General features: G+C 38.4%; 1 protein-coding gene across 1 annotated transcript in view; it reads right to left on the bottom strand.

The window, feature by feature from the left end:
* Nucleotides 1-16,127, bottom strand: part of LOC117312761 (NUT family member 2G-like) — a 78,818-nt gene extending 62,691 nt beyond the window's left edge. Inside the window, exons 1-2 of the mRNA XM_073805956.1 lie at nucleotides 16,099-16,127; nucleotides 15,505-15,600 (exon numbers count right to left, since the gene is read on the bottom strand). The gene's annotated coding sequence lies outside the window, so the exon portion shown is untranslated. The remainder of the gene's footprint in view (nucleotides 1-15,504; nucleotides 15,601-16,098) is intronic.
* Nucleotides 16,128-23,275: the final 7,148 nt, after the last annotated feature.

Here is a 23,275-nt window from a genome sequence, read left to right as displayed (position 1 = left end):
CAAAATGTTACCAAGGTACTGCTTTTCACTTAGTCACAAAAATTTCCATGATGTAGAAAAAAGTTAATCAGTTTATAAATTCTTTTATAATCTACAGCTGCTCTCATGCCAATTGATTTTTCAGACCAGTAACTACTTCAGTAATTGTACATGAACTTAAACGTTCCAAAGGAAAAAAAAATCCATGTCTAATGGCTCCTTAAAGAAATTTTGCCTTCTGCAGCTGCAGTTGTGAGAAAGGAAAGTATAGCAGTGAGTTAAACAAATGACCATAGACACTGGATTACAGCAGAAGAAAGAATGCTGTGCATTCACTGCTTTTAAACAATTTAAAGAATTTTAAGACTTGGTCCACAAATGTAGCAAGGGAACATTTTCAATATTAATCAGAATTAACCCCTGGAAATTGGACAACTTTCATAATATGCCATCTCCGTGATTTTAAGAAAATATAAAAGAAATATTAGCATATGTGATGGTTAATTTTATGTATTAACTTTGCTGGTCACAGGTTGCCATGACAGAGGAAAATTAGACTTCCTCAATATTAAATATCTGCTCATCAAAAGTTATTGTTAAGAAAATGAACAGAAAAGTTTCAGACTGAGAGGATGTTTGCAAAATGTACAAATGACAATGGACTGGTATCCAGGATTAATAAAGAACTCATAGAACTCAATAATAAAAACAATGCAGAAAAATTGGGAAAAGATTTGAATGTATGCCTCACAAAGTAAGGTATATGATGCATATTAATGATCAAAAAGCATACAGAAGGTTTCACTGTCATTAAGTGTCAGCAAAATGGAAACCCCCATGAGATAACTCTACACATCCATCACCAGAAATAAAATGAAAACTGTCGGGGAAGACGTGAAGTGACAGGAACTCTCATGTGTTTGTTGTTCATGGAAGTGAGAAATTGTACAACCACTCTGGAAAGGTTCTAGTCGTTTCTTATAAAACTACACACACAGTTACCCTATGACTCAGTGTACTGAGTTGAATATTATCCCACCAAAATTAATATCAACCTGGAACATGTGAATGTGGCCTCCTTTTGAAATAGAGTCTTTGCAGATGTAATCAAGTTCAGATGAGGTTATATTGGATTAGAATAAGCTTTAATTCAATGACTGGAATCCTTACAAGGAGAGGGTGATTTGGATACAGATACATATAGAAGGAAGCAGCCTATGTGACCACAGAGGCAGAGATTAGAGTGATACACCTACAAGCCAAGGAATACTAGGGATTGTAAGCAACCGCCAGAACCTAAGGGAGACAAAGAACAGACTCCATTTCAAAACCTCCAGAAGGAACCAGCCCCTCCAGTATGTTGATGCTGAACTGTGAAAGAATAAATTTCTTTGCTTTAAGCCTCTAAGTTTGTGGTAATTTATTACAGCAACCCTAGAAAACGAATATACCCTAGGTATTTATCCAAAGGAAATGAAAACAAAGGTTTACCAAAAACAAACAAAAAATTCTCAGCAGAAGAATGTTAATAGCAACTTTTTTTTTTTCTTTTTGCGGTACGCGGGCCTCTCCCTGTTGTGGCCTCTCCCGTTGTGGAGCACAGGCTCCGAACGCGCAGGCTCAGCTGCCATGGCTCACAGGCCCAGCCGCTCTGCAGCATGTGGGATCTTCCCGGACCGGGGCACGAACCCGTGTCCCCTGCATCGGCAGGCGGACTCTCAACCACTGCACCACCAGGGAAGCCCAATAGCAACTTTTTTAAAATGTCTAAAAACTGGAAGCCATCAAGGTGTCTATTAAGGAGAATGGATAAACAGTCATATATTCATATAATTGAATGCTATTTGATGTTAAAAAAAAAGAACAGACTACTGATGTATGCAACAACATGGATGAAGTTTAAAAACTATACTGAGTTGGGCTTCCCTGGTGGTGCAGTAGTTGAGAGTCCGCCTGCCAATGCAGGGGACACGGGTTCGTGCCCCGGTCCGGGAATATCCCACATGCCACGGAGCGGCTGGGCCCGTAAGCCATGGCTGCTGAGCCTGCACGTCCGGAGCCTGTGCTCCACAATGGGAGAGGCCACAGCAGTGAGAGGCCAGCATACCGCAAGAAAAACAAAAACAAAAAACAAACTACTGAGTGAAAGAAGCCTTAAACAAACAACATATTAAATGATTCCATTTATGCAAAATTGTATGGTGGGCCAAACTAATCAATGGTGAAATAAAATCAGAACAGTGGTACCTCTGAGGGGTAGGAGCAGGTGTTTACTGGGATGGGCCGCAAGGGAACTATGTGGATAACAGTAATGATCTGTATTTTGATAAAGTTTGGGTTTTGGAGGTATATGCATTGTTTGAACTCACAGACTAGTATACTTAAGATTTCGTGGGTATTTTCAGGAAGATGGCGGAAGAGTAAGACGCAGAGATCACATTCCTCCCCACAGATACATCAGAAATACATCTACACGTGGAACAACTCCTACAGAACACCTACTGAACGCTGGCAGAAGACCTCAGACCTTCCAAAAGGCAAGAAACTCCCCACGTAACTGGGTAGGACAAAAGAAACAAGAATAAACAGAGACAAAAGAAAAGGGACAGGACCTGCACCAGTGGGAGGGAGCTATGAAGGAGGAAAGGTTTCCACACACTAGGAAGCCCCTTCCCGGGCGGAGACTGCAGTTGGCGGAGGGGGGAAGATTTGAGGCCGCGGAGGAGAGCACAGCAACAGGGGTGCGGAGAGCAAAGCGGAGAGATTCCTGCACAGAGGATCAGTGCCAACCGGCACTCATTAGCCTGAGAGGCTTCTCTGCTCACCCACTGGGGTGGGTGGGGCTGGGAGCTGAGGCTCGGGCTTTGGTTGGAGCGCAGGGAGAGGACTGGCGGCGTGAACACACCCTGAAGGGGTTAGTGCACGACGGCTAGCCAGGAGGGAGTCCAGGAAAAAGTTTGGACCTGCTGAAGAAGCAAGAGACCTTTTCTTCCCTTTTTGTTTCCTGGTGCACGAGGAGAGGGGATTAAGAGTGCTGCTTAAAGGAGCTCCAGAGACGGGCGCAAGCCGCAGCTACCAGCGCGGACCCCAGAGACGGGTATGAGACGCTAAGGCTGCTGCTGCCACCAGCAAGAAGCCTGTGTGCGAGCACAGGTCACTATCCACACCTCCCTTCCGGGTAGCCTGTGGAGCCTGCCACAGCCAGGGTCCTGGGATCCAGGGACAACTTCCCCGGGAGAACGCACGGTGCGCCTCAGGCTGGTGCAACATCATGCCAGCCTCTGCCGCCGCAGGCTCGCCCCGCATTGTGCCCCTCCCTCTCCCCGGCCTGAGTGAGCCAGAGCCCCCGAATCAGCGGCTCCTTTAACCTGTCCTGTCTGAGCGACGAACAGATGCCCTCTGGCGACCTACATGCAGAGGCGGGGCCAAATCCAAAGCTGAACAGGGAGCTGTATGAACAAAGAGGACAAAGGGAAATCTCTCCCAGCAGCCTCAGGAGCAGCGGATTAAATCTCCACAGTCAACTAGATACACCCAGCATCTGTGGAATGCATGAATAGACAATGAATCATCCCAAATTGAGGAGGTGGACTTTGAGAGCAACATTTATTATTTTTTCCCCTTTTGCTCTTTTTCTGAGTGTGTATGTGTATGCTTCTGTGTGAGCTTTACTCTGTATAGTTTTGCTTTCACCATTTGTCCTAGGGTTCTATCTGTCCGGTTTTTTTTGTTTTACTTTCTAAAAACACTTTTTTCTTAATAATTATTTTTTATTTTAATACCTTTATTTTATCTTACTTTACTTTATTTTCTTTCATCCTCTTTCTTTCTTTCTATATTTTCTCCCTTTTATTCGGAGCCGTGTGGATAAAAGGCTCTTGGTGCTGCAGCCAGGAGTCAGTGTTGTGCCTCTGAGGTGGGAGAGCCAACTTCAGGACACTGGTCCACAAGAGACCTCCCAGGTGCACGTAATATCAAAAAGTGAAAATCTCCCAGGGATCTCCATCTCAATACCAACACCCAGCTTCACTCAACGACAAGCAAGCTACAGTGCTGGACACCCTATGCCAAACAACTAGAAAGACAGAAACACACACACACCCATTAGCAGAGAGGCTGCCTGAAATCATAATAAGTCCACAGACATGACAAAACACACCACCAGACATGGACCTGCCCACCAGAAAGACAGGATCCAGCCTCATCCACCAGAACACAGGCACTAGTCCCCTCCACCAAGCCTACACAACCCACGTGAACAACATTAGCCACTGGGGACAGACACCAAAAACAACGGGAACTATGAACCTGCAGCCTGCAATAAGGAGACCCCAAACACAGTAAGATGAGCAAAATGAGAAGACAGAAAAACACACAGCAGATGAAGGAGCAAGATAAAAACCCACCAGACCTAACAAATGAAGAGGAAATAGGCAGTCTACCTGAAAAAGAATTCAGAATAATGATAGTAAACATGATCCAAAATCTTGGAAATAGAATAGACAAAATCAAGAAACATTTAACAAGGACCTAGAAGAACTAAAGAGGAAACAAGCAACGATGAACAACACAATAAATGAAATGAAAAATACTCTAGAAGGGACCAATAGCAGAATAACTGAGGCAGAAGAACGGATAAGTGACCTAGAAGATAGAATAGTGGAAATAACTACTGCAGAGCAGAATAAAGAAAAAAGAATGAAAAGAACTGAGGACAGTCTCAGAGACCTCTGGGACAACATTAAATGCACCAACATTCGAAACATAGGGGTTCCAGAAGAAGAAGAGAAAAAGAAAGTGACTGAGAAAGTATTTGAAGAGATTATAGTTGAAAACTTCCCTATATGTGAAGGGAAGTAGTTAATCAAGTCCAGGAAGCACAGAGAGTCCCATACAGGGTAAATCCAAGGAGAAACACACCAAGACACATATTACTCAAACTGTCAAAAATTAAATACAAAGAAAACAGATTAAAAACAGCAAGGGAAAAACAACAAATAACACATAAGGGAATCCCCATAAGGTTAACAGCTGATCTTTCAGCAGAAACTCTGCAAGCCAGAAGGGATTGGCAGGACATATTCAAAGTGATGAAGGAGAAAAACCTACAACCAAGATTACTCTACCCAGCAAGGATCTCATTCACATTTGATGGAGAAATTAAAACCTTTACAGACAAGCAAAAGCTGAGAGAGTTCAGCACCACCAAATCAGCTTTTCAACAAATGGTAAAGAACCTTTTCTAGGCAAGAAACACAAGAGAAAGAACAGACCTACAATAACAAACCCAAAACAATTAAGAAAATGGGAATAGGAACATACATATCGATAATTACCTTAAATGTAAATGGATTAAAGGCTCCCACCAAAAGACACAGACTGGCTGAATGGATACAAAAACAAGACCCATATATATGCTGTCTACAAGAGACCCACTTCAGACCTAGAGACACATACAAACTGAGAGTGAGTGGATGGAAAAAGATATTACATGCAAATGGAAATCAAAACAATGCTGGAGCAGCAATACACATATCAGACAAAATAGACTTTAAAATAAAGACTATTAGAAGAGACAAAGAAGGACACTACATAATGATCAAGGGATCGATCCAAGAAGAACATATAACAATTGTAAATATTTATGCACCCAACATAGGAGCACCTCAATACATAAGTCAAATACTAACAGCCATAAAATGGGAAATCAGCAGTAACACATTCATAGTAGGGGACGTTAACACCCCACTTTCACCAATGGACAGATCATCCAAAATGAAAATAAATAAGGAAACACAAGCTTTAAATGATACATTAAACAAGATGGACTTAATTGATATGTATAGGACATTCCATCCAAAAACAACAGAATACACATTTTTCTCAAGTCCTCATGGAACATTCTCCAGGATAGATCATATCTTGGATCACAAATCAAGCCTTGGTAAATTTAAGAAAATTAAAATTTTATCAAGTATCTTTTCCGACCACAATGCTATGAGACTAGATATCAATTACAGGAAAAGATCTGTAAAAAAATACAAACACATGGAGGCTAAACACTACACTACTTAATAACGAGGTGATCACTGAAGAAATCAAAGAGGAAATCAAAAGATACCTAGAAACAAATGACAATGGAGACACGACAACCCAAAACCGATGGGATGCAGCAAAAGCAGTTCTAAGAGGGAAGTTTATAGCAATACAGTCCTACCTTAAGAAACAGGAAACATCTTGAATAAACAACCTAAACTTGCACCTAAAGCAATTAGAGAAAGAAGAATAAAAAAACCCAAAGTTAGCAGAAGGAAAGAAATCATAAAAATCAGATCAGAAATAAATGAAAAAGAAATGAAGGAAATTATAGTAAAGATCAATAAAAATAAAAGCTGGTTCTTTGAGAAGATGAACAAAATTGACAAACCATTAGCCAGACTCATCAAGAAAGAAAGGGAGAAGACTCAAATCAATAGAATTAGAAATGAAAAAGGAGAAGTAATAACTGACACTGCAGAAATACAAAAGATCACTGGAGATTACTACAAGCAACTCTATGCCAATAAAATGGACAACCTGGAAGAAATGGACAAATTCTTAGAAATGCACAACCTGCCAAGACTGAATCAGGAAGAAGTAGAAAATATGAACAGACCAATCACAAGCACTGAAATTGAAACTGTGATTTAAAATCTTCCAACAAACAAAAGCCCAGGACCGGATGGCTTCACAGGCGAATTCTATCAAACATTTAGAGAAGAGCTAACACCTATCCTTCTCAAACTCTTCCAAAATATGGCAGAGGGAGGAACACTCCCAAACTCATTCTACGAGGCCACCATCACCTTGATACCAAAACCAGACAAGGATGTCACAAAGAAAGAAAAGTACAGGCCAATATCACTGATGAACATAGATGCAAAAATCCTCAATAAAAACTAGCAAACATAATCCAACAGCACAGTAGACGATCATACACCATGATCAAGTGGGGTTTATTCCAGGAATGCAAGGATTCTTCAATATACGCAAATCAATCAATGTGATACACCATATTAACAAACTGAAGGAGAAACACCATATGGTCATCTCAATGGATGCAGAGAAAGCTTTCGGCAAAGTTCAACACCCATTTATGATAAAAACCCTGCAGAAAGTAGGCATAGAGGGAACTTTCCTCAACATAATAAAAGACATATATGAAAAACCCACAGCCAACATCGTCCTGAACGGTGAAAAACTGAAACCATTTCCACTAACATCAGGAACAAGACAAGGTTGCCCACTCTCACCACTCTTATTCAACACAGTTTTGGAATTGTTAGCCACAGCAATCAGAGAAGAAAAGGAAATAAAAGGGATCCAAATCGGAAAAGAAGAAATAAAGCTGTCACTGTTTGCAGATGACATGATACTATACATAGAGAATCCTAAAGATGCTACCAGAAAACTACTAGAGCTAACCAATGAATTTGGTAAAGTAGCAGGATACAAAATTAATGCACAGAAATCTCTGGCATTCCTATACACTAATGATGAAAAATCTGAAAGTGAAATCAAGAAAACACTCCCATTTACCATTGCAACAAAAAGAATAAAATATCTAGGAATAAACCTGCCTAAGGAGACAAAAGACCTGTATGCAGAAAATTATAAGACACTGATGAAAGAAATTAAAGATGATACAAATAGATGGAGAGATATACCATGTTCTTGGATTGGTAGAGTCAACATTGTGAAAATGACTCTACTACCCAAAGCAATCTACAGATTCAATGCAATCCCTATCAAACTACCACTGGCATTTTTCACAGAATTAGAACAAAAATTTCACAATTTGTAATGGAGACACAAAAGATTCCGAATAGGCAAAGCAAGCTTGAGAACAAAAAACAGAGCTGGAGGAATCAGGCTCCCAGACTTCAGACTATACTACAAAGCTACCGTAATCAAGACAGTATGGTACTGGCACAAAAACAGAAATATAGATCAATGGAACAGGATAGAAAGCCCAGAGATAAACCCACGCACATATGGTCACTTATCTTTGACAAAGGATGCAAGAATGTACAGTGGAGAAAGAACAGCCTATTCAATAAGTGGTGCTGGGTAAAGTGGACAGGTACATGTAAAAGTATGAGATTAGAACACTCTCTAACACCACACACAAAAATAAGCTCAAAATGGATTAAAGACCTAAAAGTAAGGCCAGAAACTATCAAAGTCTTAGAGGAAAACATAGGCACAACACTCTATGACATAAATGACAGCAAGATCCTTTGTGACCCACCTCCAAGAGAAATGGAAATAAAAACAACAATAAACAAATGGGACCTATTGAAACTTAAAAGCTTTTGCACAGCAAAGGAAAGCATAAACAAGACTAAAAGACAAATCTCAGAATGGGAGAAAATGTTGGCAAATGAAGCAACTGACAACGGATTAATCTCCAAAATTTACAAGCAGCTCATGCAGCTCAATAACAAAAAAACAAACAACGCAATCCAAGAATGGGCAGAAGACCTAAATAGACATTTCTCCAAAGGAGATATACAGAGTTTGAACAAACACATGAAAAAATGCTCAACATCATTAATCATTAGAGTAATGCAAATCAAAACTACAGTGAGATATCATCTCACACCAGTCAGAATGGCCATCATCAAAAAATCTAGAAACAATAATGCTGGAGAGGGTGTGGAAGAAAGGGAACACTGTTGCACTGCTGGTGGGAATGTGAATTGGTACAGCCACTATGGAGAACAGTATGGAGGTTCCATAAAAAACTACAAATAGAACTACCATATGACCCAGCAATCCCACTACTGGGCATATACCCTGAGGAAACCAGAATTCAAAAAGAGTCATGTACCAGAATGTTCATTGCAGCTCTATTTAAAATAGCCAGGAGATGGAAACAACCTAAGTGTCCATCATCGGATGAATGGATAAAGAAGATGTGGCACATATATACAATGGAATATTACTCAGCCATAAAAAGAAATGAAATTGAGTTATTTGTACTGAGGTGGATGGACCTAGAGTCTGTCATACAGAGTGAAGTAAGTCAGAAAGAAAAAGACAAATACCGTATGCTAACACATATATACGAAATCTAAGAAAAAAATAAATGTCATGAAGAACCTAGGGGTAAGACAGGAATAAAGACACAGATCTACTAGAAAATGGACTTGAGGATATGGGGAGGGGGAAGGGTAAGCTGTGACAAAGTGAGAGAGTGGCATGGACTTATATACACTACCAAATGTAAAACAGCTAGTGGGAAGCAGCCGCATAGCACAGGGAGATCAGCTCGGTGCTTTGTGACCACCTAGAGGGGTGGGATAGGGAGGGTGGGAGGGAAGGAGACACAAGAGGGAGAGATATGGGAACATATGTATATGTATAACTGATTCACTTTGTTATACAGCCGAAACTAACACACCATTGTAAAGCAATTATATTCCAATAAAGATGTAAAAAAAAAAAAATTTTGCATTTCCTTTTAAGTTAATTCCACCTTAAACAAATAAACAACTCTAGGTAATCATATGCATGCTACCCATTACTCCTGGGGCCAACCACCTTTCATGGGGCCCACTAAGCTGAGATGAGCTGCCAGAAGTTGGCCCTTCTAAAACTGCAGTGTCTGGAGATGCTCAAGTGGACACCCTGGAACTGAGTCCATGGGTCCCTTCCTGCCAACCACTCACATGAGCTAACCCAGGAGTAGACTCTGCCTTTCCTCTCAGCACTTGTTATATCGTCTTTGCCAGAACCATTTGCTGTTCAGATCAGATCTTAAGACACACTTATATCTGCCAGCCACCTGGGGATAAAGATCATCTGAGCAGAATGAGTAGATGCTAAGGACATGCCATGAAGACCTCACAAAATGACAGCAATAGCCACCCATAAACAGGGACTCATACGCTTTTTACCTACCCATGGGAGAACACAAGTCTCTTTCTAAGAAGAGTAAAGCCTTGATACAGTGCACTTAACTCAGATATGCTCAGCTACTCAGCTCTCTCCAGAGAGGAACTGCTTGCACTAAACTACTTACTCTTACCAACTAAGGAGATACTGCTAGAAATCTATTAGAATGGCTAAAATAAAAAATAGTGCTGGGACTTCCCTGGTGGCACAATGGTTAAGGCTCCGCACTCCCAATGCAAGGGGCCCGGGTTCGACCCCTGCTCAGGGAACCAGATCCCACATGCATGCCACAATTAAGAGTTCGCATGCTGCAATTAAGGAGCCCGTGAGCCGCAACTAAGGAGCCCACCTGCTGCGATTAAGACCCGGTGCAACCAAATACATAAATAAATGGTTTTTTTAAAAAATAGTGCTAACACCATAAATCCTGGCAAGAAGGCAGACAAACTGGATCACTCAAACACTGCTGGTGGGAATGTAAAATGGTTTAGCCATTCTGGAAATGAGTATGGCACTTTATTACAAAACTAAACATATTGATATATTTATATAAGCCAGAAACTTGCACTTTTGGGCATTTATGCCAGAAATGAAAACCTTACGTTCACACAAAAACTTATACACAAATGTCCATAGCAGCTTTATTCATAATAGCCAAAAACTATACAGAACCCAGATGTCCTTCAATGGATGAATGGTTTAACAAACTGTGGTACCTTCATACATTGGACTACTACTCAGCAATAAAAGGAATGGAATACTGATACATGCAACAATTTGGATGGATCTCAAAAGAAAATTATGCTGAGTGAAAAAAAGCAATCCCCAAAGGTAACATATGATGTGACTTCTTCCATATAACATTCTTGAAGTGACAAAGTTATAGAGACAAAGAACAGATTAGTGGTTGCCAGAAGAAGAGAAGGGGAGGAGTGAGGGAGTTGGCTGTGACTATAAAAGGGTAGCAGAATGGATCCTCGTGATGGAACTGTCCTGTATCTTTGAATATAGTGGTAGTTACATGAATGTACCTGTAAAAAATTTCATAGAACTAAATAAACATACACATACACAAAAGTGAAGGTCAAACTGGTAAAATCTGAATAAGGTCAGTGCATTGCATTACAGAAATACAAGGTTGGTTTAAGAAGAAAAAAAAAACCTGTAATTTACCAAATTAAAAGACTAAAAAAGAAAAACACACATGATCATCTCTAAAGATGCCAAAAAAAAGTGGACAAAATCCAGCATTCATTCCCAATAAAAACTCATCAAACAAGGAATAGAAGGGAAGTTTGTCAAGCTGCTGAAGGGCAGCTATAAAACTTCCACTTAGGAGGACAGTATTCCCCATAAGATCAGGAAGAAGGAAAGGATGTCTACTCTCACCATTTAAATTCATCATTGCACTGATTTTCTCACTGTGCAATGAGGCAAGAAAAAGAAATTAAAGACGTAAAGAATGGAAAGAAGTAAACTATACTTACTTACAAATAACTTAATCATCTATTTAGAAAATCCTATACAATCTACAAAACCTGCTAGGACTGAGAAGTAAGTTTTGAAAATTTATCAGATACAAGATCATTATACATAAATTAATTGTATTTCTATATACTATCAACAAACAATTGAAAACTGAAGTTTTAAAGTACCTTAAATAGCACCAAAAATATGAAACACAGAGGGATAAATCTGACAAGATGCATAAGACCTGTGTATGAAAAACTACAAAACAATGCTGACAAAAATTAAGAAGTCCCATAAAAATAGAGATCAACTGTGTTCATATACTGGATGACAGAGTATTATTTACAGGTAAATTCTCCTCAAATTGATGTACATTCAACTCAGTCCCAATCAAAATCCCAGCAGGCCTTTTTTTTGTGAAAATTGCCAAGCTGAGTCTAAAATTCATGTGGAAATGCAAAGAATCTAGCACAACTTGAAAAAAGAAAAAATGTTAAAGGATTTATACTAAGTTCCAGACTTACTATAAAGCTTCAGTAATCAAGACTACATAGTATTGGGACTTCCCTGGTGGCACAGTGGTTAAGAATCTGCCTGCCAATGCAGGGGAGATGGGTGTGAGCCCTGGTCCAGGAAGATCCCACATGCCACAGAGCAACTAAGCCCGTGCACCACAACTACTGAGCCTACTCTCTAGAGACCGCAAGCCACAACTACTGAACCCACATGCTGCAACTACTGAAGCCCGCGTGCCTAGAGCCTGTGCTCTGCAACAAGAGAAGCCACCGCAATGAGAAGCCCACACACTGCCCCTACTCGCCACAACTAGAGAAAGCCCGCACGCAGCAACAGAGACCCAATACAGCCAAAAAATAAATAAAATAAATAAATAGGGCTTCCCTGGTGGCACAGTGGTTAAGAATCCGCCTGCCAATGCAGGGTACATGGGTTCAAGCCCTGGTCTGGGAAGATCCCACATGCTGTGAAGCCACTAAGCCCGTGCACCACAACTACTGAGCCTGTGCGCCACAACTACTGAAGCCCGCGTGCCCTAGAGCCCATGCTCTGCAACAAGAGAAGCCACCATAATGAGAAGCCTGCACACCACAATGAAGAGTAGCCCCCACTCGCTGCAACTAGAGAAACCCCGCGCACTGCAACTAGAGAAAGCCCACACACAGCAATGAAGACCCAATGTGGCCAAAAAATAACTAATAAAATAAAATTAATTAAAACAAATTAATTAATAAAAAGACTATGTGGTATTGACATCAAGATAGACAAAGAAAGGAGTGAAAAAGAGTCTGGACACAGACCCATACACAACTGATTTACCACAAAGGTTCACAGGAAATTCAGTAAAGAAAGGGTTGTCTTTTCAATAAATGGTGCTGGAAAATTGGATATTTGTATACAAAAGAAAAGAAAGAAAGAAAAATTGTACTTAAATCCAGACCTGGTACCAAGTATAAAAATTTATTCAAGATATAGACCTAAATGTAAAGTAAAAATTATAAAACTTTTAGAAGAAAAAATATATGAAACTCTTTTTGGCCTTCATTTTGGGAAAGATTTCTTAAATATGTCACCAAAAGTGAAATTCATGAAAGAAAAAATTGAAACTTTGGACTTCACCAAAATTAAGAAATTCTCATTGAAAGACACTATTAAGAGAATAAAAAGCAAGCCACAGAGAAAATACTTGTAAATCAAATATCTGACACTGGAGTTCTATACAGAATATATGAAAAACTTGCAAAATTCAATAATAAAAACATAAGAAACCAACTTTTCAAATGGGCCAAAGATTTGAGAAGACATTTCACCAAAGAAGATATACAGATAGCAAATAAGCACTTGAAAAGGTTCTCAACATCACTAGTCATTAGAAAAATGTCAAGTAAAACCACATAAGATGCCACTACATGGCTATGAAAATGCTTAAAATTGAAATCATAATACCTAAGCGTTGACAAATATGTGGAGCATCCAGAATTCTCATATACTGCTGATGGAAATGTGAAATAGTGCAGCCACTTTGTGAGTTTCATAAAGTTAAATATACCCTGTATCATCCAACCCAGCCACTCCAGTCCCAGGTATTTATCCAAAAGAAATAGAAGCGTATGTTCACACAAAGACTTTTCATGAGTGTTCATACAGGCTTTATTTGTATTCATCAAAACTGGAGACTACTCAAATTTCTTTTAACAGGTGAGTGGCTAAATAATTGTGATATCTATATTACTACTCAGCAATAAAAAGACATGAACTGTTGATACATGCAACATTATGGATAAAATTCAAAATAATTATGTTAAGTGGAAGAATCCAGTATGTATTCTATATGATTCAATTTATATGAATTCTAAAAATGCAAACAAATCTATGACGGAAAGCAGATCAGTGGTTGCCTGGGTATGGGAGGAAGGGGAGGACTGGGAGAGGCAGGAGACAGAGATTACAGTGAGGCACAAGGAAACTTTGGGGTGAAAGGTATGCTCAGGATATGGATCATGACAATGGTTTGATGGCTGTGTAGATGTCAAAACTTACCAAATTCTACACTTTAAATATATGTCGTTTATTACACTTTGATAATATACCTTATAATTATCCCTTAACTATTATACCATAATAACGTTTTTCTATTATACTATAATTATAGTTTATATAATAGTTCTTTTTTAAAAAAGAAAAAAGCACTGAGTTTGCTGTAAAGTACAAGTACAGATATATGGTTGTACTTAGAAGCAAATAAATAAATAAATAACAAAACAAAAATAAAATGCCAGGAATGTTGAAAATAAAAGAATGAAAAAAAAAGGCAGAAATTTATCCTTACCTCCCAACATTCACATAAAACTAATTCCACTTGGATTAAAGACCTAAATGTTCCCAGAATGTGTATGGAATTTCTACAAGTCAATGACAGAAATGGCCCAAATCAAAAGTAGGGAAATACCCTGAACAGTCAAATCACAGAAAAGGAAACACCAATGGCCAATCAACACAGGAAGAGATGCTCTTGCTCACTGGAAAGCAAAACTCATATGAGATTTCACCACAAACCTAACAGATGGGTGAAAAATGTGAGGATGTGGAACAAGAACTCATCACCGCTGCTGGGAGTATAAAATGGTGTTGAACAGCTTCAGAACACAATGTGGCAATCTAATCAAGTTGAGGCTACCCATGCCCATGAACCAGCCACTGTGCTCCTAGGTATGCATCTTGAGAGAAACTCTCGCATGTGTTTCCAAGGAGGTAGCAAGAATATACAGCAACATTATTTCATAGCCAAAAACTGGAGGTAACTCAAATGTCCAAAAGAAGGGACAAGATAATTCATCTGCATTAAAATATTCAAATAATGGAATCATATATAACCATTTTTAAAAGTATAAACTAAACCTACACATTTTAATATGAATCTCACATAAAACTGGTGAAAAAAGGCATGTTCCAGAAGGAGGTATACAATATGATACTATGTGCAGAGAAGTTTACAGACATGCAAAACAACTCTCTATATGGTTGAAAGACCTGCTGAATGGTTAAAAGGCTAAAGGCAATCATGGGCATGCTAATGCAGAAGTCGGATTCTCAGGGGTGGGAGGAGTGGGACATAACCAGGGGGTTGTCACCTGGTCTTATAATGGTCTATTTCTTAGGCTGCAGGGAAGGCAGATTGGCACTCGTATAATTCTTCATACCCTGTTGTAATCTTAAATAACCCATCACTGAAGAAACAAAGTAATGGGGTAGAACCAATGCACAAAAACGTTACCAGGTTACTGGACAGAAATCTAGCAGGGTAGATGACTTAGTCTCAGAGGATAAGTGCTATGTTAAAAGTCAGGCCAACTAACAAAAGTTCAAGAATGGGGAGATCCTAGAAGTGCTGGACAAGGGACACCAAATGAGCGGAGTGTGGCTCTATGGGGGAGGAAAGAGGGGGTTGCCAGGGAAGCCCTCTCTGGGCTGAGTGGGATAGCATAGAAGGGAGGCCTGCAGAAGAGCTTTCTCCCCAGAAGCTCACAGATGCTCCTCTTTCCTCACCTGCTAAGCGCCTCACTGCCTTGTCTCCTTGTATGCCTGGTGTTTCCTACTTACCTGGACAAAGGTCCAGAAGACTTTCACTCTCCTCTCTCCAGGGCTCGTCCCCTTGCTCCAGTTGTATGATGAGTTTTGGTTTAGGAAAGGCGATTCCTACTCACAGGGGAAAAAAAAACAAGGTGATCTTGGGTTAGTGACTTAAGAGGCTATCACAGAACTTGGGACTCAGCTGGGGAATGCAATGACTAAGAGGGTAGGGAAGCATGCCAGGGCGGGTGGAGGGGGACAAAGTTTCTCTGAATGCTGAGAAAAGATGACTAAGGGGAGGGAGGAATCCTGGATCTAAAGGCAGTATATGATTCTCCCCTGTGCTTGAGTAAATACAAATATTCACCCATTTGAAGCAAGATCACTTTGGAGGAGGGCCCAGCCTTGGAAGAGGCCTGGAAATGCAACATCATAACCTCCCAGCAACACACACACACACACACACACACACACATAACTTCACTATTTCCACCTCTATAGAATCCAGATATTCTCTGGGTGTAGGGAAAATATGTTTCTTTCTAAGCCCAAAGAATGGTGGCTGCTCCACAAAATCTTAAGATGCCCACAGGCAGTCTGAGACATGAGACAGGCCAACCTTACCCAGCGACACCATATGGCTGTAGTTCTCCAGCATTACATCCCGATACAGGGTCCTCTGAGCAGGACTCAGTAGCTTCCACTCCTTTTGGGTGAAGGCCACAGCCACATCCTTGAAGGCCATTAATGCCTGTAACACAAACACATCCCTGCTCACCCAGAAGCCACCCATGCCCACTAGTCAACTTAAGCTAAGCCGCTAACCAGAGCCATGGCAGCAATAAGGCTAGCGTGGGGCACGCGGGTGAGATAGAGAGATAGATCCTGCTTTCAACCTGAACCCTTTTGCCATGCGTTCAAGACTACTAATCCTTCTCCCACATTGCTGGTGGCTCTATTCAGGGGTTCTCTATTCTGTTGATCTTTATGTCTATGATGCTGTGAAAATCACAGTTTTGATTACTGTAGATATCCTGTAGGTCTTGAAATCAGGTAGAGTGTTTCCTCCCCCTTTATTCTTCATTTTAAAGATATTTTACCTATTCTAGGGCATGTGCCTTTCCATATAAATTTTAGAATAATCTCATCTATATCTACCAAAAAACCCTGCTGGAATTTTGACAAGATTTGCATTAAACCTGTATATCAATTTAGGAAGAAATAACATCTTTACCATGTTGACTCTTCAAATCTGTGAACATGAGATGTCTCTCCATTTACTGAGATGTTCTTTGATGTCTTTCATCAGCATGTTGTGGTTTTCAGCATACAAATCCTAAGTAGGTTTTGTTTAAAAACTGATCCCTAAAAATTCCTTCATTTTTCTTTTTTTTAGTGATTTTAATGGTATTATATTTTTAGTTCAGTTAAAAATGATATAGATTTTGTTCATTGCTATGATATAGAAATAAATTGTATGCTTATCTTGAATCCTGCAACATGGCTGAACTCACTTATTAGCTCTAGGAGTTTTTCTTCTCCTAGATTCCTTAAGATTTCCTATATAGACAATCATGGTATTTGCATATAGGGACAGATTTATTTCTTTCCTTATAATCTATATGTATTTTATTTCCTGTCTTGCCTTACTATAGAACTTCTAGCACAAAAGTGAATAAGAGTGGTGGGGGCTTCCCTGGTGGCACAGTGGTTGAGAGTCCGCCTGCCGATGCAGGGGACACGGGTTCGTGCCCCGGTCCGGGAAGATCCCACATGCCGTGGAGTGGCTGGGCCCGTGAGCCATGGCCGCTGAGCCTGCGCGTCCGGAGCCTGTGCTCCTCAACGGGAGAGGCCACAACAGTGAGAGGCCCGCGTACCGCAGAAAAAAAAAAGAGTGGTGGGAGCAGACATCCTTTCCTTGTTCTTCATATGAGGAGGAAAACATAATGTCTCAAAGCATTAAGAATATTGTTCCACAAAGGTACCACATCACACCCATTAGGATAGCTATTACCAAAGAAACAGAAAAAAACAGGTTTTGGGAGGGAGTGGAGAAACTGGAACCTTTGTGCACTGTTGTGGAAAAAGTAAAATGGTATGGTTTCTGTGGAAAAGAGTTCAGCAGCTCCTCAAAAAGTTAAACATACAAAAAAAAAAAAGTTAAACATACAATTTACCATATGATCCAGCAATTTTAATCCTCAGTATATATACCCCAAAGAATCAAAAGCAAGGACTCAGATACTCATACACCAATGCCCATAACAGCATTATGCACAATAGCTCAAAGGTGGCAACAACCCAAATGTCCATCAACAGATAAACAGATAAGAAAATGTAGTACATATATACAAAAAACTGTACATTATTCAGCCTTAAAAACGAAGGAAATTCTGATACATGCTACATCAGAGATTAGCCTTGAAAACATTATGCTAAGTGAAATAAGCCAGTCACAAAGGACAAATATTGTTTGATTCCACTTATAGCAGGTACCTGGAATAGGCAAATTCATAGAGACAAAGTAAAATAGAGGTTACCAGGAGCTGGGGGGGAGTGGAGAATGGAGAGTTATTATATAATGGATAGAGTTTCAGTCTAGGAAGATGAAAAAGTTTTGGAAATGAAGAAAGGTGATGACTGCACAATGGTGTGAATGAACTTAATGCCAACGAACTGGACATTTTAAAATGGTGAAAATTTTGTTATGTATATTTTATATTTAAAAAAAAAAGAATTATGTTACTTATAGATGTTTTTGTAGATGTCCCTAATCAAGTAGAGGAGTTCCCCTGTTTCTATTGTTCTAAGGTGTTTTTTTCCCCCACAAATGGTTATTGAATTCTGCCAAATACTTGTACTGAATAAACTGATATTAATATAATCATGTGGTCTTTCTTCTTTAGCCTGTTAATATGGGGGATTACACTGATTGAGTTTCAAATATGAAACCAGTCTTGTGTTCCTGGAATAAATCACACTTGATAATGGTGTACAGTTATTTTTATATATTGTTGAATTCAATCTGCTAATAATTTAAGGATTTTCATGTCTATATTCATGAGAGAGGTTGAACTGTAGTTTTCATTTTTCCTATTATCCTTGTCTGGTTTTATCACCAGCATAATATCCATAAAGTGAATTAGAAAGTGTTCCCTCCTATTTTCTGAAACAAAAATCATGTAGCACTGGTGTTTAAGTCTCCTTTAAAAATTTGGCAGAATTCCACAGTAAAATCACCTGGGCCTATAAATTTCTTTTGTGGAGTTTTTAAATTATAAATTGGATTTTCCTAATAGTTATAGCCCTGTTCAAATTATCTACTCCATATTGGTCAAGTTAAAGTACAACAGTTTGTTTTTCAAGGAAACCAGTCCCGTTTCATCTAAGTTGTCAAATTTATGTGTGGATATTCTGTTGATGGCTACAGAGTATGTAGTAATACCCCTTGTTTCATTCCTGATACTGGTAATTTGTGTCTACCCTTTTTTTCTTAGTCTTGCTAAAGTTTAGTCAATTTTATTGTTTTCAAAGAATCGGCTCTTTATTTCACTGATTTTCTCTATTCTTTTTATTTTCAATTTCATTGATTTTTGCCTTTATCACTATTATTTCCTTCCATTTTGTTCTTCTGAGTTTACTTTGCTCTTATTTTTCTAGGTTCTTGAGGCAGAAGCCTAGATTATTGACTTGAGACTTCCTGTTTTCTAACATATACATTTAGTGCTACAGGTTTTTCTCTCAAGACTGCTTTAACTGCATCCCACATACTTCGATATCCCATAGTTTCCTTTTCATTCACTTTCATGCAGGTTTTTTTATTTCCCTTGAGATGTCATTTTTGATGCCCAGATTATTTAGCAGTGTGTTATTTTCTAAGTGCTTAGAGATTTTTCTGTTAACTTTCTCTTATTGATGTCAAGTTTGAGTCCATTGTGGTCAGACAACATACTTTGCATGATTTAAATTTTTTTAATTCATTAAGGTAAACAAATTTTTTTGTTTCATGTGTTGTTTTGTGGCCCAGAATATATCTATCTTCATACAGTCATCCCTCAGTATCCACAGAGGACTGGTTCCAGAACCCCCCTTCAGATACCAAAATCCACAGATGCTCAAGTCCTGTATATTAAATAGCATGGTATTTGTATATAACCTCATACATCCTCCTATATACTTTAAGTCATCTCTAGATTACTTATAATGCCTAATACAATGTAATGCCATGTAAATAGTTGTAAATATAATGTAAATGCTATGTAAATAGTTGCTGGCACACAGCAAATTCAAATTTTGCTTTTTGGAACTTTTGGAAAAAAATTTTTTTTTAATTTTTGATCTGCAGTTGGTTGAATCTGCAGATGTGGAATCCATGGATATGGAGGGCTGACTGTAAGAATATGCATTTTGCTATTGTTAGGTGGAACGTTCTGTAAATGTTGATTAGAGTCTGTTGGTTGATGGCGTTGTTGAGCTCCTACTGATTTGGGGTCTAATTATTCTATATAACATTGAGAGAAGGGTGTTGAAGTCTCTAATTGTTGATTTGTCTATTTCTCCTTTCAGTTTTCTCTTCACATCTTTTGAAGCTCAGTTATTTGATGCATACACATTAAGGATCCTGTCTTGCTGATGAACTGACCAATTTATCACCCTCTGTATCTGGTAATTTTCTTTGAAGTCTATTTACCTGATATTAATATAGCCACTCTTGCTTTCCTTTGATTAATGTCTGTATGATGTATCTCTTTTTTATGATTCCTCTTCATTTGTGAAAAATATTTTCATTTCATACAGGATTTGGCGTTTACAATTCTTTTACTTCAGTGCCTGAAAAACATCACACCACTTTCCATCTAGCCTCTCATTTCTGATGAGAAATTCACTACCATTCTAATAGTTTTCTTCCTCTGTAAGAAATGTGTTATTTTTTTTTAGCTGATTTCAAGATGTTTTCTTCATTTTTAGTGTTCAGGAGTTTCATTATAATGTATCCTGGTGTGGATTTCAGTGGGCTTATCATGTTTGGGATACACTCAGCTTTTTGAATCTGTAGGTTTACATCTCTTGCCAAATTTAGGAACTTTTCAGCAATTAATTATTCTAATACTTTTTCAACCCTGCCCTTCTTTGCTTCTTCTTCCAGAACTGCAGTAACACAAATGTTAGATATTTTGTTATACTCTCACAATTCTTGAGACTCTGTTCGTCTTTTTCCCAGTATATTTTCTTCCTGTTGCACAGATTGGGTAATTTCTATTATTCCATCTTATAGTCCAATAATTTCTCTGTTACCTCCAATCTGCTGTTAAGCCCATCTTCTGAACTTTTTCTTTCAGGTACATATTTCTCAGTTCTGAAATTTCCATATGCTTATTCATTACATCTTCTATTTCTTTGCAGAGGCTTTCTAATTTTTCATTTTTCTCAAGTGTGTTCTTTTAGTTCTGGATATCCAGTTGTCCAAGCACCACTTGTATAGACCGTTCTTTTTCAATTGAATAGTTTTGGCATCCTTGTCAAAAATCAATTGATCATACGTAAGAGGAATATTCTTCTGGGCTCTCAGTTCTATTCCACTGATCTATATGTTTATACTTATGGCAGTATAACACTGTTTTGCCGCTGTTTGTAGCTTGGAGCTAAGTATTGAAATCAAGCAGAGTGAGTCCTCCAACTTTCTTTTCCTTTTACAAGATTGTTTTGACTATTCAGGGTCCTATGAGATTCCAAATGAATTTTAGGATAGGTTTTTCTATTTATGTAAAACATGAATGGTACTTTGATAGGGACTGTATTGAATCCATAGATCACTTTGGATATTACTGTCATCTTAGCAATATTGTCTTCCAATCCATAGCATGGGAAGTCTTTCCATTTATTTAGGTCTCCTTTAATTTCAGCAATGTTTTGCACTTTTCAGTGAACAAGGCTTTTGCCTGCTTGGTTTATTACTGAATATTTTATTATTTTTGATGCTATTGTAAGTGGGATTTTAAAAAATATTTGCTGTTTGAATAGTTCTTTGAAAACATACATAAATACAACTGACTTTTGTGTGTTGATTTTGTGTCCTGAAACTTCGCTGAATTCATTTTTAGCTCTAACAATTTTTTTGTGGATTCTAGGGTTGTATAGATTTGAGATAATGTCTGGAGGAAAGAAATAATTTTACTTCTGTTTGAATGTGGATGCCGTTTCTTTTTCTGCCTAATTATTCTGGCTAGAACTGCCAGTACTATGTTGAACAGAAGTGGCAAAAGCTGACATCCTCATCTTGTACTGTTTTTCAGGGAAAAGCTTTCAGTCTTTCACCATAAAGAACATTAGTGTGGATTTTTCATATAAGGCCTTTATCACGTTGAAGAAGTTTTCATCTATTCCTAGTTTACTGAATGTTTTTACCATGAAAGGGTACTGAATTTTGTCAAGTGCTTTTTCGTCATCAATTGAAATGATCATGCAGTTTTTATCCTTCATTCTCTGAATGAAGTATATTACAGGATTTTAATATTTTGAAACATCATTGTAAATCTCACTTGGTCATGAGTTACAGCATTTTGGTGAGGATTTTTGCCCCTATATTCATAAGGGATATTAGCCTGTAGTTTTCTTTTCTTGTAGTGTCTTTGTCTGAGACCTCTGTAGTCAGAGCAATGTGTCACAGAATGAGACAGAAAGTGTCCTCTCCAGTATTTTGGAATAGTTTGAGAAAGATTTGTGTTAACTCTTCTTTATCTATTTAGTAGAATTAACAAGTGAAACCATCTCATTGTGAGCTTTTCTCTATTGGGAGGTTTTTTAAATGACTGCTCCAATATCCTCACTAGTTATAGATCTATCCATAATTTCTATTCTTTCCTGAGTCAGTTGAGATAAACTGTGCATGTCTCAAAATTTGTCCATTTCACCTTGGGTAGCAAATTTGTTGGCATACAGCTGTTAATAGTATTCCCTTATAATCCTCTATATTTTTAAAAAATTGATAATAAAGTTTCCAATTTCATTTCTGATTTGAGTAACTTGAGTCTTTTTTGGTTAGTCAATTTAGATAAAGGTTTGTCAATTTTGTTAATCTTTTTAAGGAACCAACTTTAGGTTTTGTTGATTTCTCTATCATTTTTCTATTCTCTATTTTGTCTTTGCTCTTTTATTATTTCCTGCCTTCTGCTAGCCTGAGTTTAGTTGGTGCTTCTTTTTCTAGTTACATAAGGTTATACAGTTAGGTTATTAATTTGAGTTTTCCCTTAATACATGCATTTACAGCTATAAATTTCCCTCTAAGCACTGTTTTCACCATATTCCATAAGTTTTGGTATGTCATGTTTTCATTTCCATTTGTCTCCCAAAGTATTTTCTACTTTGTGATTTTTCTTCTTGACACATTAGTTGTTTAAGAGTGTCCTACTTAGTTTCCACATATTTGTGAATTTTCCAAAGTTCTGTTATTCATTTCTAGTTTCATTCCATTGTGAACAGAACAGTTACTTTGTAAGATTTCAATCATTTCAAACTTAAGACTTACCTGTGGCCTAACATATGGTCTATCCTGGAGAACATTCCACGTGCGCTTGAGTGGAATATATATTTTGCTGTTGTTGGGTGGTGTGTTCTGTACATATGTTAGGTGAAACTGATTTACAGTGTAGTTCAAGTTCTATATTTCCTTGTTGATCTCCTGTCTGCCTGCCCTATGCAGTATAGAAAGCTGAGTATTGAAGTCACCAACCATTATTGCAGACCTATTTTTCTCTCAATTCTGTCCATTTTTACTCCATATATTTTCGGACTATATTGCTAC

This window comes from Tursiops truncatus, chromosome 6, assembly GCF_011762595.2.
Source record: "Tursiops truncatus isolate mTurTru1 chromosome 6, mTurTru1.mat.Y, whole genome shotgun sequence".
NCBI lineage: Eukaryota > Metazoa > Chordata > Mammalia > Artiodactyla > Delphinidae > Tursiops > Tursiops truncatus.
Note: the sequence above shows the minus strand (reverse complement) of the source record. Positions and strands in the feature narration are given on the sequence as shown.